The sequence below is a fragment of the Haliaeetus leucocephalus genome, unplaced genomic scaffold (genome assembly GCF_000737465.1).
Source record: "Haliaeetus leucocephalus isolate CR32 unplaced genomic scaffold, Haliaeetus_leucocephalus-4.0 Scaffold566, whole genome shotgun sequence".
Lineage (NCBI taxonomy): Eukaryota > Metazoa > Chordata > Aves > Accipitriformes > Accipitridae > Haliaeetus > Haliaeetus leucocephalus.
Genome location: NW_010973002.1, coordinates 718536 through 732758, shown reverse-complemented (window position 1 = coordinate 732758; position 14223 = coordinate 718536).

Below are 14223 nucleotides of genomic sequence, written 5' to 3'. Positions count from 1 at the left end.
CTCACAGAAGCCATGCCTGTAGCCCCCCCTGCTACCAAAACCCTGCCATGCAAACCCAATACAGTTGTGCCCAGAGCGTAGATCCCAAAGGCCTAACACAGGGTTTATCAACATCAATAAGATTCGTATTTGAACAAGCTAGCAAAAGCTGTGCTGCTCACCCGCGGCCCAGAGTCTGACAGGGCTTGGAGACCTTGCTGCCAATATGGGGAGAGCTTCAGGCCCCTCAGTGGTGTGAGGGAGCAAGCCAGGCTCTGAGGGAGGGCAGGCTGGAGGCAGCCGAATGCTGCCTCCTCGGAGCAAGACTTCAGCTCTAGTCCTGCAACTGCCACGTTCATCTCTCTTGAACAAAATAGTTAACTTCTTTTCCTGACAGAAAAACTTGCCTTAGTTTGTTGTGGAGGAATGCTGGGTACCCCCTCAGTCATTGGGTTACTCTTGTTAGGTGAGAGCTGTTTTTGTAGCTGTTATGTAGTATCATTCACAGACTTCTGGGAGAACGTAGTCATCAGGAATAGATCTCAGGTCTCACAAAGACAGCTATTCCCTCAGTTATATGTTAGCACAGAAAGAATAGGCTTAATATATGAGCTTGGCTCTTCTATCAGGACCATAATGTATTTTTTTTATATTTGCCCCTATAAAGCAATGGATGATACACAGTTAAATTAACCCAGCTCATCATAAAGGAATTTTGTGGGCAGTGAAGAAGGCTGTTGTTATATAGTAGATTTACTCTGGCATGTGTGAGTGCTGCCACTCAACAGGCTGATCTCATACCTTCACCTAGTTGCTTCCTTCTCTCATTGCCTCTCAGCTGAGCACTGAGACAGAGTGTGACTTGAGAAGAAAAAAAGATCCCTGCAGCTAAGGCAGTGGAAAGAGACACACAAAACCAGAAACTCTTTAATTTGCTAGCACTTTGCAAAACATCTGAAGCCCCAGAGACTCATATATACCAATATTTTCATAAGCTTACTTGTCTCTTCCACCGTGCCATTTGAAGAGTGCCAAGTGAATGAAGCTACTGAGCTATGTTTACTTTTCTCCTCAATGGTGACAAGGGTGACAACCATCTTGAACACAAATTTTGTTGGGATGAGAAGAGGTGTGATTCTTCATTGAGGCAGCTATGCTGGCAGAAACCTGTACTGAGGTGTAGTCCAAATAAGGTCTTTGGAATTCATTAAAACCTGAATTTTACATGTAATCACACAGAACTTTGAAAACATGGGGGGTTTGCCTTCCAGCCTGATTCTTCACTGCCTTACATTTTCAGAGTCATTGACCCTTTTCCAACTCTTTGTAGACTCCTATCGAGTCTGAACCGAGTTAGAAAAGTGATTAATTTTATTGGGGGGGGGGTTAAGAACAGACAGGTGGTTCAAGTGAAGAGTCTAATGCTACACTCAGTGTGGTCCTTGCATTCAGATTTTTAACTCTCATTACAAGATGCAGCTTTACCTGCATAGCTGCATCTTTCTCCAGACCTTTATCAATTCTAAGAGAGTTTTATTTGTGTAGGTATAAATAAAACATTCTTCGTTTAAAAAGTGTATGAGGAGAATTTTACTTTGTACCAGCACAATAAAAATACACTATAATCACTTCCAAACAAAGCATGAGAAACTGGGAAAAGGAGACTTCTATTGATAAAAGTGTAGTAGACTTATTTTACTTTGCCAACACACCTGTGAATAAACTTAGACATAAATACAGACATGTCCACTGTTATCTTACTGTAGTTTTTAAACTGCTTTTGTATGGAACATGCTTTTGCAGGCAGATAAAATTCCTTGAGATTAGATTAAATGGAATCGCTGCTCATGTAATGAACCCTGATACAACTGATATTAGTAGTTTAGTACGTCTAAGGTAGCCAGTATGAAAAGGAAGCATTTGCGGGACGAGGTGGTACTGGGCTACTGTACTGCAGAGCATTTGCAGAAGGGAGAAAATTAATAGTTTGCTGGGGTTTTTTTCTCCAAAATGCCCTCTAGTGATGTTTGAACTTTTAGTAGGCTTACAGTAAAGTTAGCTCATTTTGTTAAAAATAATTTTGCCTTTCATAAAAGTTTATCTCACTAGAAATTAAGCCATCCTAGTTAATTTTGTTTTGTGTGTTTATTTCTTTGCCAACCTAATCACATTCTTTCCACACAAAATGAAGAAAAAAGCTTTGTTAACTTAAAAATAATCTTGTTTTAAGTAAATAGTCATGAAAGCTTCTACTGATATTAAAACGTAGGATAAAAATGTTATGGTTTTTTCCAGCAAAGCAGCAGTATCTCCTTACTTACACCTAGTAAGATAGTGTTTCATAAAGATTTGCATGTGATGATTTCTGAAATTGTTAACTAGTTAAAATGCAAATAAACTATTATTTGTATAGCTTGGTTCTACAATTCATTATTTTTTCCTGGTGTTAAGAATGGGGATACATACCTCATCTGAGTGCATACAACCTCTACTTTTTAAAGTAAAATGCTTTAATGTAGTAAAGTCTAAAATTGTCTATAAAAATAAATTCATTAGATATTTTAAAATATCTTGAAGTGCCAAAAAAGCTTTCCAGAAATCGGTGATTACGCTGCAAACATGGCACAAAGGCAAACTGTTAACAAGTGTGCCTTTGCCAATAGTAGGAAGATTGCCAACATTTAATTGGCTTTAAAGTTTTGTTCTATCAATGGTGTATTGTATCTTAAAAGCAGTAATGCCAACCTTATGATTTAGGCATGAAATGGGACCTCAAAATATCTGACTGATTATGGCAGGAAGGAACTATTTTCTGAAGGAAAATTTGCTAGCATATTTGTTGCTCTAGTGTACATAGAGTTTGGTTTTTACAACACATCAAAAGGAACAGTATAAAAATTGTATATGAGAATGACAAGTAGTAAATATATACCTGGTACATATCTGTTTTCATCAGTAGCTCTTACAGTGCTTTACAAAAAATACTATAGATGTCATTATAAGAACTGATCTTTTAGCTGCCAAACCCATTTAAGTCATTGTTACTCCCCAAACCTAGGTATACCTGGAGCTCCCTCCAGTCAGTCCAGTCAGTTCAGTTGCTTTTTGACAGCTTTCTATGCTGGACCTGTGAAACGAGTAGGATTTTTAAAAAATCCCCACTGCTTTTGTCCCAGCTGCTCATCCCTGTCCTTGCATTACAATTTACAGCCCTCTCAGGTATGCCAATATAACTGCTGTTAACCCGCATCCTTACACTCATCTGTTTTACAGTCTACCCCCACAAACGCTTGCACTGGCACACTGGTCCTTACTCTCGAGGGACTGAATAGGCCAAGCTGGAATGAATGAGTGGGACAGAAAACTCTGAATCAGCTCCTAAACTACTGGGTATTGGTAATGTAAAACCAAATTCATGGTCATGGGAAGACTAATGAGGTTCCCAGCATCATACAACACGTCAGTTACAGAAAAGGGAAAGAAAATGCAACTTTCTTGACTCTTGTCATATAACCATGTCATACCCATTACCATTATTGCCATGTTCATTAAGCCACATTGCCTTGCTAGTACTAACACATAGTTACCATATTGTCTTGCTTTGTAGACTGCTGCTGGCACATTTCCGCAGGATCTGAGAAATGTGGGGAAAAAGATACAGTACCTTTATACTGCATGGTCCTGTATCCCTGTATCCCAGCTTGCTAGATCACCTAAAACCTGTGTATATTTACTTATATCATACCCAATGAATGCTTGGTGTTGTTGTAAATCTCGACCTTTGTGTTTAAGTGACTGAAATTTATTTTCTTACCCTGTAAGAACTATGTGGAGGCCTTAGGTGTGCTCCATAACATTTGTGATGTTGTAAGATGCATATTAAAACATGAGAACTTGTCAGAGCACTCATAATACAGAAAGCAGCTGCTATTGATGTACTACAGAAGTTTTCTACCTGTTGGTACATTGTGCCCACTAAGTTCCAGGATATGTAAAGAAACATAAACAAACATGTAAATAAACAGAAAATAATGTAAAGAAGGCTTCTCTTTTCATTCTTAGTGATGAAAATGTGGCCATCTTAGTTTGCTTTAAAGGTCTCACATAAAAAGACAAAACAAAGAATTAAAAAACTGCCTACAAACACAGAAAATGTATAGTATTTTTTGTCAATTTGCATTTTCTTAGATTTAAGGAATTTTTTTCCCTTAATAAGGAACCACTGAAAGCAAAGGGAAATATATGCACTCTGTCAAATTATGCTAAGGGTATCTGGATTCACTTTCAGAGCCTCCCCCTGACTTTAACTCTATTGATGCAGGATATTTACATTTGATCAGGTTTTTTTAAAATTGTCCAATTCTTTTGGGAGATTTCCTTTTCAGGACATGGAGTTTTACAGTCTGACTTGATAACTAAGCACAATTTTCACTGAATTTAGTGAGAGTTACAGGCATATGACACCTGTAAAATGGGACTCTTATTGCAGAGTGATATTTAAATTTGACATTAACCCTACTTAGTGTAGCCAAAAGAAACTACAGTGAATGCAACAGCACATTTGAGACTTGAATCGAAATTAATTGGCAGCCAAGCCTACAGTGTTTCATTCCTCCTTCTAACCTTTCATCTTGCATTTGTTGTGTTTACTTCTCTGCATTGGAGAGCTTTCATAATGTTGTAAAATGCAATAAAAGTGCAGTGGAGCTGCTCAGGAATCCCTGAACTGCAAACAGTTGGAGCTGGGAGAGCATTCCAGAGAAATATCCTTGCATATTTCCTCACTGACTGGTCACTGCTGGAGACAGACTACTGGGCTAGAGGGACCTTGAGTCCAATATAATATGACATTCTTCACTATTGTAAATATTCAAATTGGGATCTCAGGGCAGCATTCATTTCCTAGCTGTGTGCACTTTGCTAGATAACTAACTGGAATGTATAAGCAGCAATACAAGTGGTTATTTTTGCCTACAGAAAAAAAAACTCTTGTGTAATTTGAACTGCTTTATTTCTTGCTGAATTGTATGATATATTCTGCAGCAATATGTAATTTAGTAATAAACCATAAGCTGAATATGTGTGATATTTGGAATATTGCGTATACTTAAGGGAAAGCAAATTCCAGGCTTCTGCATGAATGTAGCGCCCTGGGGGAACATAGAAACTTTGTTTTGGTGTGAAGACTTACTGCCTGTTTTGTCAGAAGCATTTGTGCTGTAGTTTGGAAAACAGTTGCATCTCACTGGGACATCAGGTCGATTTTAGAACAGGCACATTACTGCAGGGTACCAGTGCGTATGTATTTGTACTAATTGATACCAAGTTCAGTTAAGCACTAGAGTTTTTGCCCTCTTTTTAGCTCTCATAAATCCCATTAGGATGTTTAGGCTAGACTGTGCTGACCAGGTTCCTCAGAAGAGCTGAAAAGATTCAAGTACCAATTTCCTAGAAGAATTCAATCATCCCCTTCAAGTTCTCTTCAAAATCCTACCCAAGTAGAATGCAGTAGAGATACTTTATCTAGCTGAATTTCATGGAAAATACTGTGGTTTTCATCCAAAGAACCAGTCCTTTTAATCACAGCATTTTTCTAAATGGAATGGTTGCAGTTCTGGTTATGAGCAACTTCAATCACTACTATCTTTTACAAATAAGTAGGATGTTGTACGTGGGTGACTGCATACAGGTTGTACCATGAACAATATAGAGCTGTTCCATTTGGAGAATTGACACCAAAAAAAATTTAAAGTGTAAGGACAGTTACTTGTATAACATCTGTACTGGTTTTGGCTGGGTTAGAGTTTATTTTCTTCATAGTAGCTACTATGGGCTATGTTTTGGATTTGTGCTAAAAATAACGTTGATAACACAGGGATGTTTTCGTTGTTGCTGAGCAGGGCTCACACAGAGCCAAGGCCTTTTCTGGTCCTCACCCCACCCCACCAGCGAGGAGGCTGGGGGGGCACAAGGAGTTGGGAGGGGACACAGCTGGGACAGCTGACCCCAGCTGACCGAAGGGATATCTCAGACCATATGGCGTCATGCTTAGCATGTACAGCTGGGGGAAGAAGAAGGAAGGGGGAGACAATCGGAGTGATGGCCTTTGTCTTCCCAAGTAATCATTATGTATGATGGAGCCCTGCTTTCTTGGAGATGGCTGAACACCTGCCTGACAATGGGAATTGGTGAATTAATTCCTTGTTCTGCTTTGCTTGTGGACGCAGGTTTTGCTTTACCTATTAAACTGTCTTTATCTCAATTCACGAGTTTTCTCACTTTTACTCTTCCGATTCTCTTCCCCATCCCACTGGAGGAGGGGAGCGAGTGAGTGGCTGCATGGTGCTTAGATACTGGCTGGGGTTAAAACATGAAAGCATCTCATAGCAATTTGGGGTTGGTTTCATTTTTGTATTTCAACTGAAAAATATGCTTAAGATTATTTTAATGGATTTAGAATCTGTCAATGTTTGTGTACAATAGCTTATTTTCACATGCTTATTTCACATGACATAGAAATGCAAAGAGGAGGATGACTTTGGTTCAGATTTAGATGAACAGCTTTTGTAAAAGCAACAGAAGAAGGAAACAAATTCCAGAAGAAGTATTGCTACATATGATAAATATTTGGTATCAGTCATAGTAATTTTATTTTTACTTCTACCTGCAATGCACTACATATTGAACATACTGATGGGTGTGGGAATTGCACAAAACAGTCACACAGAAAAGAAAATGAACATGGTAGGGCAACAGGGAAAAGCAATGTGGAAAAGCTACATGGTAAGTTGATCTCAAACTTAAGTAGTTGAAGTAAGGATGAGGTAATTGTTGCCCAGGAAAAGATGCATGCATATAAGCCACAGAAAAAACAGTTACATTTTTCCCAATCAACATATGTATACCAGTCTAAAAGCATCAACCTCACATTACTCTGATAAAATCCTGAAGTAACCTCCTTATGATATAGAAAGAGGCATCGTGGCACTAACTCAGTCCTTGGGTTTTCCTACACCAAAGGGTAAAGCACATTGCTTCAGAAACATTTTCTTTGTGTGGCATGCTCCTGAGCAAAGTCTTGGCTTTGCCAAAATGGGAGGTGATCTTGCTCCTATTGACATTCTTAAGAGTTTGTTCCTGATTTTAGAGGAAGCAACCTAAGGCCCTTGGAGAAGCAAGGTGCATTAGGGGATATTCCTTATCACTGGCTTGCTAGAAGAATTAGTACCCAGGAACATAACTGTCCTGGTTTCAGCTGGGATAGAGTTAACTGTCTTCCTAGTAGCTGGTATGGTGCTATGTTTTTGAGTTCAGTATGCGAAGAATGTTGATAACACTGATGTTTTCAGTTGTTGCTAAGTAGTGTTTAGTCTAAAGTCAAGGATTTTTCAGCTTCTCATGCCCAGCCAGCAAGAAAGCTGGAAAGGCACAAGAAGTTGGCACAGGACACAGCCAGGGCAGCTGACCCAAACTGGCCAAAGGGGTATTCCATACCGTGTGACGTCATGCCCAGTGTATAAACTAGGGGGAGTGGGGGCGGGGGGATCGCTGCTCGGGGACTAACTGGGTGTCGATTGGCGGGTGGTGAGCAATTGCCCTGTGCATCATTTGTACATTCCAATCCTTTTATTACTATTGTTGTCATTTTATTAGTGTTACCATTATCATTATTAGTTTCTTCTTTTCTGTTCTATTAAATTGTTCTTATCTCAACCCACGAGTTTTACTTTTCCTGATTTTCTCCCCCATCCCACTGGGTGGGGGGGAGGGAGTGAGCAGCTGCGTGGTGCTTAGTTGCTGGCTGGGGTTAAACCATGACAATAACCTACTGCAAATAGAGAGAGTGATTAATTAACTTTTGACAAAGAGACACTGTTACTTAAGTAATATAATTCAATATAAAAGAACCAGCTTTTATTTTCTATACTTGGTTGCAAAATTTTGACTCAATTTTATATATTTTGTGCATGCAATTAATAATAAATTTAATTCCTTTGGAATTTTAGCTATATAGAGGATATAGGAAACATCAACTTCATGTGCAAAAGGACAGAGAAGGCCTTTACAAGAGCAGCACACAAATCGACGTGGATCAAAATATCTCCTCTATTCCACACAAAGACAAAACTACTGCCATTATTGTGGTCCTGTATTGTCTGTATTGCCTGCATTGCCTAGATTGTCTTGCCCATTGAAAGATTTTTGAAAGGAATTTGTAATAAAAAGATTTTGAATGTATACCAACATGAGGCAATTAGTTGCAGAATCTTTATTTTAACAAATCTCCGGTTCTGCCCTATTGAAAATTTAAGATGAATACACTTTATGTAACATTTAAGAGCTCTAAATACAAACCGCACATTTAGTTTTAAGTCTAGCACTGTAATTTCACTATCTAGCATGCAGACCTATGGAATAGCTTGTTTATTATTAATTTTGTTTGAAATCTCTGTTATGTATGAATGCATTTCCCTACTGCAGACTATTTTTATAGGTTACTTTTAACTAACAGCACTTAAGAAAAGTAATAGCTGCAGTGAAAAAATTGCAGAAGAAAATATCAGATAACACTTTTTAGAAGGAATATGCTGCTTGTTCATAAAAAACGATCCATGTTTCATCTGTGCTGTGATATGAATTCCAGTAGAGCAGAGCCACTAGGGTATTGGTCACTGAAACAATAGGATCATTTGTAAAGGTCAGCATTACAGTATAAGAGCTCTACCAAAACAACAACAACAACAAAAGGGGGAGAGATGCAGTAATTTGCTTTTGTAAAATAAGAAAAGGCTAACCTTTTGTTAATGTACAACTTACTGAAGTTAAGAAGTAATTTGATTCTTGTTGTCTGAGCTGGGAGATAAATTAAGAGCTTACATTACACAGAGAGAGATGTTGTTTACACTAAAAGTAATCAATTAAATCTAATTAAGAAACACATTTAAGAGTCCCCTAAAAGCACGCAATACTAAACTAAGATGTGGCTATGATTTTAAGCCTAATGCTACAAGTAATAATCATTAGTACCACTAGTAATAATAAAAACAACAATAGCACCACTAATAACAAATGAATTTACTCTGGACCCCTTGAATATAACGCAGTATAACTGAAATGCAAATCTGGTCTATTGCGCCTGCCTTTTGATACCTGGCAAATTCTAGGAAAATATGCACAAGAAAAAGACATCATGACAAGCTCCCAAAATCCAGAGTTGTTGATTTAGGAAAACCAGTTTTCTGAGTCAGACTTCCTCATTATTATTAGTTCTGTAAAACTGACATAGTATGGCTGCTGCTCATGTTTACAAACTGATGCTTTGATTTACAAATAAGATGGAATAAAAAATATTTTCCATGACTGATTTGTCTGAAAGAAAAATACTTTTTGAATGTTTTTTTTTTCTCCCAGTAACACACTGTCTTCACTGAACATGAAATCAAACTTTGGTTTGTTACTATTAAAAATGAACATAAATGTATCGTTATCACTAGAGTAATATAATCCTATTATCATTTTATTAGATAAGCAGTGACAATGTTGTGTTTGTAATAGCCTCTAGAGATACAATAAATCTAGCAGGGGAATGTCAGCCTGGTCCAAGACAGATTAAATGTAGAGAACTGGAATATAGTTCCCAGTAAACAAACACTTTAAGGTCAGGAGGTCGTACTTGCTCAGCTGTTCTTCATAAGCCCTATTGGAAATAACTTTCATACCATCACTGAGTGTATTTCATGCTACCTAATAATACTGAGGGCCAAGTACAGTTGTGATATAAATGATTTCTAAGTGAAGTATTGAGTGTAAAATGATCAAAAAGCAATATGTAAATGGCAAATCGGGATGATGTTAGACATCCAATGGGTGCAATTTGTAAGATCTGCTCTTTTGTGGGGAAAAATTCATCCCAATTGGAAGCTTGTGCAAATTCACATTGACACATGAGCTGATTTGGCCCCAGCAACTCTGTGATTAATACAACAAAAACTAAGGCTAACTATGTTTGAATTTAGAAGAGGACTAGGAAGAATATTCAGCCAATGAACTCTCCCTTGGTGGTAGACTAATTGCAGCAGAATGGGGACCACAAGTCAACAAAGGTCTGGGAAGGAGAGAGAGAACTACAGATTGAATTTGCTTTTGGCATCTCTTCTAACAGAGAAAAATTCTTGGATTCCGGGAATGCTAAAATAAATATATATAAATGTGCAGTTTATTATGGGTAAAGTTCTCAAAAACTGTTATGATAACTTGGTGTCTATCACCCAATTCTAAGGAAATGCTGCACTACTTACAGGCAATATTAGTAACAGATATTGTTGACAAGACCAGTCAGGTCTCAGTGGTAGCATTTTAGCAGGCAGTTTCATAAAGCCTTAAAAAGTCTCCTTCAGCACAAACATGGTATATTCAAAATATGCAGATATACAGACCAAATGCTGCCTACTGACATATCCCAGTAACGATCACTGAAATACACACTGTAAAAACAGATTCTAACTACGGTGTTTGTGTACAAAACACTTACTACAGGCCCAATATATCCTTTGCCATGTAGTGAACTGAAGCCATATGTCATGGCTGTGACATTACTGTGTTTGTAAAAGAGTAAGAGTTGTTACCCATTTTAATATTGTAATTTATATTTTGATTGAATGATTCCAGTTCTAAAACACAACAACATGTAATCACACTTTGGACAATATTGCTAACTTTGCTACATTATAATGTAAAATATTTATTAGCAAATGGGAAAGCCATTTATTAAATATGTTTCTTTTTGTAGAAAGTTGTAGACATGTAAGAAATATAATAGTCCAGTATTCTGCCTTTTAAAAATATTCCTTATACAAGGAAATTAATTTGTAAAATAAGAAAAGGTATGAAAGTTTTACAAAAAATGATAGGATATATGTGGTAAAAATATAGTTTGCATATCTAAGTGGTACTGATCAAATAAAATCAGAAAGACTGCATTACTTTCTGTATGTAAACTAGCACAGCAAATCCAATATACTCTTTCCTGTACAATGTTAAGAGACACAATAGAATAACAAATAATCAGGGGATGAATCAAAGACAAATTTTAATTTTAGCACTGTGCTTCCTAGTAATTGATTTGTACGTAATGTATGTGACAATATGGTTATTATTTTTTCATAGAATTTAAGAACTCATAATGTAGAAGTTTCAGAACTCAAGCCATAAGAGAAGGTGAGAACCTAGACTCAAGATCTGTTGACTGAGAAGTTTTCTATACAAATAGCAACACAAGCTGGTTTAGACCCCTCTCAGAGCTGAATGTGGGGCGATGGGGAAAAGTAGTGTGAGTTGCACTCTGTCTCAAGTCCCAGCCCAAGCACAACCTCTCACAAGTGTGCTGCATGAACTGAGAGCCCTTCTCCTTGGTGCCGAGTCAAGTGTGAACATGAACTCCTGCACCAGTTGGGTGGTACCGGCTTCAGCAGGGAGTTGTGGAGCAGCACCAAGCTCCCCAGTTTGAGCACATGATGAGATAGATGCAGCTGCTTAGGGAGCCAAGGAGCGAGAAAAACTAGAAAGTGGCGGAGACACAAGAACTGCTAGAGCCAGGATAGGGGAGCAGGAGACAGCATTAGTATGAGGACTCAGACATCTTTGGATCCTTTGAGAAAAATATCTACCATTATGAGAAAATAGGAAAGCTGCCAAGCTTGCAGATACAGTATACAGGCACTTCTGTGCTCTGTCAGCGGTGGCAGCCAGTGCTGGAGGGGGACCCAGAAGGGGATACAAGAAGCACGCTGTAGGTAGCTGTGGAAAGTGTCTTTCTACTTTCACTCCCTCAGGGTTAAGCACTGCGCTCTGAGGTACAAGAACTTTGAAATCTCATTGCTTGTTTGTTTCCTGCCACATGCAGTTTTCCTGCCTCTGAAAACAAAATGTTGGTCATTTGGGAGCTTCCTATTACCTTCAGATAGCAAAGATAAAAGACTGGGAGAAACAGTAAATCTACCAAAGCATACCATACAAAGGTATTTACCTGTTCTATATCTGCTAAGATTTAAGTGACACCTACTCAGTGGTCATTTACATGCAGTTCTGTGTATGCCAGTAAGAGGTATGCTAGACGGAAAAAAAATGCTTGCAAACATCATAAATAAGAAATGAAACACTCCCCCAGACCTGGGTCTCCAGTGCACATATATTAATTACACACCAGAGAGTAAAGCCTCAGTATGTGCAAGCATTTAATTCATTATTTGCATTTATTAAAAACATTCCTTTTCACTTTAACAATACAGTAACCCAACGGTGAAATAACAGCAATTCAAATGCGGTCATTTACAGACATGCGGTTTCTTATGCCCATTGTACAGTGCAGCGCTGCCAAGTCTCACACCTTAGGAGTAAGCTCTTGCTCTCTCCTCTGTCACACACGTACATGCACACACATACAAAATTTACATGTCTGCTCTCACCTATACTCTTTTGGGAAAACCCACAAATTTCATCAATCACACTCATACAGATTTAAAAATCCTGGCAGCTTTTGAATAGCTTTTCTTCATCAGCTGCAATTAAGTGTTGGAAAAGAAATCCAAAATATACAGAGAGAGACTTTCTCCTTAATAGGAAATGCTAGCAATAGTATGTGATTTCTAATATGTTCCAAAGTTTTGCCACGCCATCTTACTGGAAGGCAAAGTCTGCATGCCCTGTGATTAGATTTCCTTAAATGCTGGGCAATTCAGTGTTGTCAGCCATAATATAAAACATTATTTATAACTGTTTAACTGTTTTAAGAGTATAGTTAAATAGCTTTCTGTAACGTGATCTTAAAGCAGTTGATTAAGTGTGCTTTACAACGTGACCAGAAAGAGCTTCCGATTAGTGACATCGATACATATATTTTACATCTCACATGGCCTATACTTTTAAAAGTTGGGAGTGTTGAAATAGGAGTCAAACCAAAATGAAATCAAATCATTAGAACTGAAGCATTTCCTTACCACACTTCATCAATATCATCATGTCACGCCAATAGATTGAATATGCACAACATAAAATACCTTTCTCTGGTAATAAACCTAGAAATATATAATTTTTCTGTCACTCATACAAAGCAAAGATGGGCCTCAGGGGGAGAGTTCAGGGCTGGATCCAAAACTCATCATGGCTTTGGTTCAGGCTGTAACACAGAAAGTAAACAGAAAAAATGTTAGGCTCTGGATCTGAATAAAAGTTCAAATATATCCGAGGTTAAACAGATGTGACGGGGACTTATTTCTAATTTCAAGGCTATAAATTGCTAAAGGAGCTCACAGGTTTAAAAAGACAGTGTAGTTACGAAAATAGTAAATGTTTTCCAAATATGCAAGACTGTTCCCTGGGAGCCTGTAATTGCCCCACACTTCCTTTGGCAATTCCGGTTAGCTGCTTACACTCTTTATTCCTCGTTCATCTTGTGCCTGAAGAGGGACTAGTCTCATCCTGGCAAAGAAAGTCCCAGTATAATTACAAAGCAGGGGAATTTTTACATCCCAGACTGAATTTCAAACTTCTTTGAAATCTGGTAATGTTCAAACCCAGTGACTGCATTCACATACATTTTTACCTTATTTAATATTTCTATCAAAACCACAATTGTAATTTGCCATTGTATATTTTTCCTCATATTTATGCACTTCAGAAATTGAGATACTAAGAAAAGGGTTCTGCAAGCTTTTTATTTCCAAATAAATACTTCAGTTAAATGTATTTTGCCAACAAAATGAGACATGTATTATTTGGGAATTGTACATATAGATACAAAGAGACAGAGAGAACTGATTTTTTTCAGCCTTAAGAAGAGAAGGCCACAGGGAGACCCTACTGCGACCTACAACCCGCTAAGCAGCGGGTGTAGAAAAGATGGAACCAAACTCTTTTCAGAGGTGTACAGTGAAAGGACGAGAGGCAAGAGACAAAACTGGAACATGGGAAATTCCAATTTGATATCAAGAAACTTTTTTACAATGAATATTTTCAACCACTGAAAGAGATCCTCTAAGTGACGGTGGAATCTCCACCCTTGGAGACATTCAAAACGTGGCCGGGCAAGGCCCTGAGCAACATGCTCTCCTTTGACCTTCTCTGGAGGTCCCTTCCAACCTCCATGGTTCTGATTCTATGACATACAAAGGGAGAACTGAATCAAAAAGATACTTGACGTTCACCATTTTTTCCTTAAAAAACCACCCAAATATTGCATAAACACTG